The 5,262-nt window shown below is 43.1% G+C and overlaps 1 long non-coding RNA gene across 1 annotated transcript; it reads right to left on the reverse strand.

The window, feature by feature from the left end:
• Nucleotides 1-761: 761 nt before the first annotated feature.
• Nucleotides 762-4,941, reverse strand: LOC132323905 (uncharacterized). The gene is made up of 2 exons (XR_009485464.1): nt 3,385-4,941; nt 762-1,264 (listed from the first exon to the last, which is right to left on the reverse strand). It is a non-coding gene; the product is annotated as an uncharacterized LOC132323905 (long non-coding RNA).
• Nucleotides 4,942-5,262: the final 321 nt, after the last annotated feature.

Genomic DNA, 5,262 nt, shown 5'->3' on the forward strand with positions numbered 1-5,262 from the left:
AGAGGAACAAAGGAAGAGACTATGTGTTGAGATAATTGACCAAAACCAAACAGCCATGGAATAAGAAATGCACAATAATAGCAATGGCATTAACAACAAAAGTGTCCAAAGGAGAAGGTGCTTTACACACAGAGGTGTTTGTTACCTCAGCTCTGTTCTGCATGGCTGCCAAGACAAAGACAAGATGGCAAGCACTCTCCACAGCTGGCATTCCCTGTCCCAGAGCCCAAGACAACAAAAAACAGTGATGGACAAACACCCAAAGAGCTGGATGGTCTGCACTGTGCCACCCACTTCCCGGGCTGCTGGCTCAGTTGCGGTTGGCAGTCTTCAGCTTGGCTCCTCTCCACTCGGCTTGGGACCAGCTGGGCTTGGGCTCAGGCTCAGCCCACGCTCAGCCCAGGCTCGGCTCAGGCATGGCTCACCTCTCCTGCTCTGTTCCTGTGGCTGCTTCCCACAGCAACACCACAGCCTGTGCGCTCTGCTGGGCTCAGCTGCGTTTGTCACCTGGAGCTGCATTCTTCCCGAGGGATGGGAAGGGATTGGCAACAATGAGAGAGGGACAAAGTCTGCAGGGCTGGTCCCGGCGACTTCCCCAGGAAGAAATGGAACAAAATGGCCTCACTTCCAGAGTGTGTAACCCCCAAGCCACTCTCCCCAGAGAGGATGTGCATGGTATAGAATAGCAGCCTAGCTCCGCCTCTTTATCAGCACCTTCAAGAAAAACTAGGACATCTATTCAGCACTTAAAATTTAAAATGAGGGACAGGAATTAATTTACTGAAACTAATGAACTTGAGACAAAATATTGTCAGTTCTGTGAGGTCATTTTCAAATAGAAGGGAGCCTTGTCAATTGTTGTGCGCTCCTTGCTGAAACAATTCAGAGGGAAGTGAAACACAGGAATCCTGAAGCAAAGGAAGTTCCACATGAAGACAGGCAAGAACTTCTTTACTGTGCAGGTGACAAAGTACTGGAACAGGCTGCCCAGAGAGATTGTGGAGTTTCCCTTCCAGCAGATAATCATGGGACATCTGGACACAATCTTGAGCAGCATTCTCTAGGGTACCCTGTTTAAACGGGGAGATTGTTGTAGATAACCTCAAGTGATCCTTTCCAACCTTACTCACATTATGAATCTGTGAGTCAGTGACTGGTTTGTAAGATTTTCAGGTTTTTCTGAATATTAAAATCCAAGTGGAGGCAATGTTTAAAGTAGTGTATCAATTTCATTTGTGTGTGCAGTGTGGTTACTAAGTTGAACCTGCACTTGGAAAAAGAAAATAAAAATTAATTAATTACAGAGAGCCTTCAAAAGTGAGAAACATGAAAACTCGCTATTTTTTTTTCAATCTGAAAGTAAAAAAAAAACCAAAAACAACAAAAACAAACAAACAAACAAAAACCAAAAAACCAACCAAAAACCTCACTAAATCAACAAGTTGTAAGATTAGGCTTAGTAAGATTACTTCAGCATTACTTGCCTAAAGGATTGGTAATGTAAGGATGTCTCAAAGTGTGAATGTTTTGGGGACTGTGGTTTTTACCTTATATTTCTTTAAATATAGACAACAACTGTTGTTTTTAAACTTGATTATCCTGCAAGAACAACAAGATCACTTCCCCATAGGCATTTTTCAGCAAATGTTCAATTAACAACTTCACAGCCAGCTACTGACTTTAAAACTATCTGATCTTTCCACAAGCTATAAATTTAATCTGTTTAATTTATACCAGTGTGATAGTTACATTTTTAGAATGTAAAAATGGATAAACACACTGGTTGTGTTCATCCATTCCTGAACAAAGCAAAAATGGCATTTTATGACAAAGAAGGAGACCTTCTCAGGAAATAGTTGCTGAGAAGACTTCTGTAAATAAATGCTGGTAACCCAAAGGCCAAACTGCAGTGCAGCCCAGGGATCTCTCACTAGGTTCAATTTAGTTGGAACAGAGGTTTTTGTTAGCAAACGGACTCAGAACACTTTGCACCAGAAATGCAAGGTCCTTTCAGCTCCCTGGAAGGTATAAGAAAAAGATACCCCTAGGAAGCTTCATTTCTAAGGCACCTTTCAGGTCCTTACACAACGCCAGCTGAAGAAAGGGTTTGCCTTGGTTTGGTCACTGCAAAGCAGTGAACTGAATCTCAGCTCACTGATCCACTTCCATACCAGCTGCATTCAAGAGGCGACAGCAGCTCTTGCAATGTCTGCATTTGGAGTTATTCGTCTTTAAAAAATCTGCTTCTGTAACCTTGAAAGTTTTTACAAGTCGGTAAAGAGTCTCTCAAAAAAGAAGTGTGTAGGAATGAAGCGAGGCACCCAGAAGCATTCCCTTATTGTATGATTAAATACAAAAAATGAAATTAAAAACATGTTCATGTGCCATGATTACCTCATTCTCTTCTGTTACATATGCTGTTCCTTTGCTTAATCAGTAGTTTAACTGAAAGCACACTCTTCACTTGTATTTCATTTTCTGGTCTCACACTTTAGTAATGAACATGTCACGTTCACATGAATATTTAAAAAACATTAAGTGACCATTTCATTTTGCATCCATGAGCACTCAGCAGATCAGGCAAGAATCTTCTTTTTCATTTCTGTGGAATTTACTTGACAGCAACTTTTTAATCAAGTCATTATTACTAGACATGCAGATTGCCTCCAACCATGGTAGTGCTTGATACAACAAGTATTTTGGACATGCTGCCTCCTCCTTCTTATGCCCTACAATCCATGAGGGAGTCTCCAGTATGGGTGGGGTGTTTGAGCCCTTATACCCAAGAACTGGGAGAAAGTTTTATTCAACCTCTCTCACAGGCACATGAAAGTGCACGTATTTCTGGTGCCAAGAGTTTTGTACTCATCTTGCTGTGATGCTTAACCTTCCTGAAATTAATAGTTGCACTTAATCTGCATACCTGAAAAAACATGTTTCCAAAAATATATCTAAAAAAGATCCTACACCTCTTCCCTCAGGACATGTATTGCTTTTGTGCTTCCCCCATGCATATAAGCCCATCAAAATATGGAAGGCTGACGCTTTTTAGTTCTTTACATGCTGAGCATGCCTGCAGTGTCCATTTGTTAGGAAATGGGTCAGCTGAAGCTGCTGCTTGTCAGTCAACCTCAGCATTCACAGGACTGCAGAACTGCATTTGCCTCCCCACACTGGCAATATTCCTCAAGTCATTGCATATGTGCAATATATACATTAAACAAAACAGAAGGAGGCCCACCATTAATTACCCATCTACACAGTGTCTAACACAATGGAACCCTGAGGCTCCACTGAGTTTCCCAGACACTGCCTAAATAATGCAGATAGATGGTAATTTTCCTTGAAAGCAGTCAGCCTAGTCTGAGGGCAAGCCTTCCTCACCTTATTCACATAAAGCTTCCACTGAAGGGGTACACTGAGAAAAGCAGGCAAGATTTTCCTCTTCAGTGTCTCTATTTCCCCAAATGTCTCCAAATTCCTGGTGGTCCTGTGCATATACAAATGAGATCAGCAAATGTCCTGCACAAGCAAGAACTGCACCAAAAGTGTATCCCAAACACTAACAGATGATTCATAACAGTTTTACACTCTTTATTTTGCACAGTTAAATTACCAGATAGAAAAAGAAAAGGGAAAAAAAATAAGAGAGAGAGAGAGAGTGAGTGAAGATTGTTCTTTTCTCTTTCAACAGTAATAATCCTGGAGCTATTTATAGGTATATATATCACAGAAATCCAACAAAATAGGACTTGAAGTAAACATGAGATCATCTAGACTATCACACTGCCCTGAGTCAGGAGAACTGTACTTTTGTTATTCCTGAGCAATATTTGCACAGCTTAAAATGCTCTAGTGATAGAGACTCTATAAAATCCCTTGACAGTCTACTCCAGAATTGCATTACCCCTGGTGTTAGGAAAATTATCCTGATGTCAAGATAAATGATGGAGGAAGTTAGGCTACCTTCTGAAGTTTGTTTTTTTTTTAAAGGCCAGAGGAAAAAAAGCTGCTACCTAAAGCAGATGCAAATACCCAAACGAATTGTAAGGCAGAGGGAAAAGCTGAATGACTGGAATGATTTTGCTGGGGAACAGCCTTCAAGAGCATTCAGAAAAGAACAGACAAAGTGGCTAGAGTAACCTGCCTAGGGAAAAAAAAGTAAACCGATTTTCAAACAGAATACTACTAGTAAGAAACAGAATTGAAAAAGCAGAAAACAGACAAACAAACAAGCCCTCTTCTGTTCATATTCTACGGTGTTTGGGCAAATGAGGCTTTGCAAATTTTCTGCCAATATTATATCAAAGAAATATTGAATTCTATCATCCATTCTCATCTTGGAGAGAAAAATACCCTAAAGGACCATAGATCTTGACTATCCATACAGGTCAGAAAAGTACATTACAAAACCTCTTAAAAAAAAAAAAAAAAAAAAAAAAAACAAACCACAAAAAGGGCTGTATGTTCTCAGAGGCAAGAGGGATATTGACTTCAATTATTGCTTGAAAATATTTGTCTCTGTTGCTTCACGAACACTTTGTTTTATCTCCTAGGACAGAACCGGTTATATTCTCTCAGGCTTTTTTCTTTAAATAACAATATTTTTAAAATCAGTGATCAATCCAGTAGGAATGAAAGACAGCATTTCCCCCGGAGTGGTGGCGGGGGGGCTGGGAGTGGGCTGGGAATCCGAACGGAGAGAAACCAACAAACCATCAACAACAGAAGGTGTTTCGGAACGGGTGCGCTGCTGCTCCAGCAGCGCGCCCGCGGTGCCCTCGCGGTGCCACCAGGAGGGGCAGCCCCAGCGCGGTGCCCCCGCGGTGCCGCCAGGAGGGGCAGCCCCAGCGCGGTGCCACCGCGGTGCCGCCAGGAGGGGCAGCCCCAGCGCGGTGCCACCGCGGTGCCGCCAGGAGGGGCAGCCCCAGCGCGGTGCCACCGCGGCGGGGGCGGCGCGGGCGCGTCCCGAGGCTGCCCCGCGGCCCTGCGGCTCCGCCATCGCCGCCCACCGCGCACATACATAAAGGGAGAAAATAAAATTAAAAAAAAAAAAATAAAAAAACAACAAAAAAAAACCCACAAAAAACGCAAACCAAACCCGAACCAAAATAAAACCCGCAACCAACAAAAATAGATGTTCCAGGAAGAAAATCCTGGTGATTGCGAAGCGCTGACGCATATCAGCCTCCAGTGCGTAATTTTCGCACCGGCAGCGGAGGGGCGGGAGCGGGGCCGGAGCTGATCCACACCCCCCGCACG

The sequence above is a fragment of the Haemorhous mexicanus genome, chromosome 2, assembly GCF_027477595.1.
Source record: "Haemorhous mexicanus isolate bHaeMex1 chromosome 2, bHaeMex1.pri, whole genome shotgun sequence".
Classification (NCBI taxonomy): Eukaryota; Metazoa; Chordata; class Aves; order Passeriformes; family Fringillidae; genus Haemorhous; species Haemorhous mexicanus.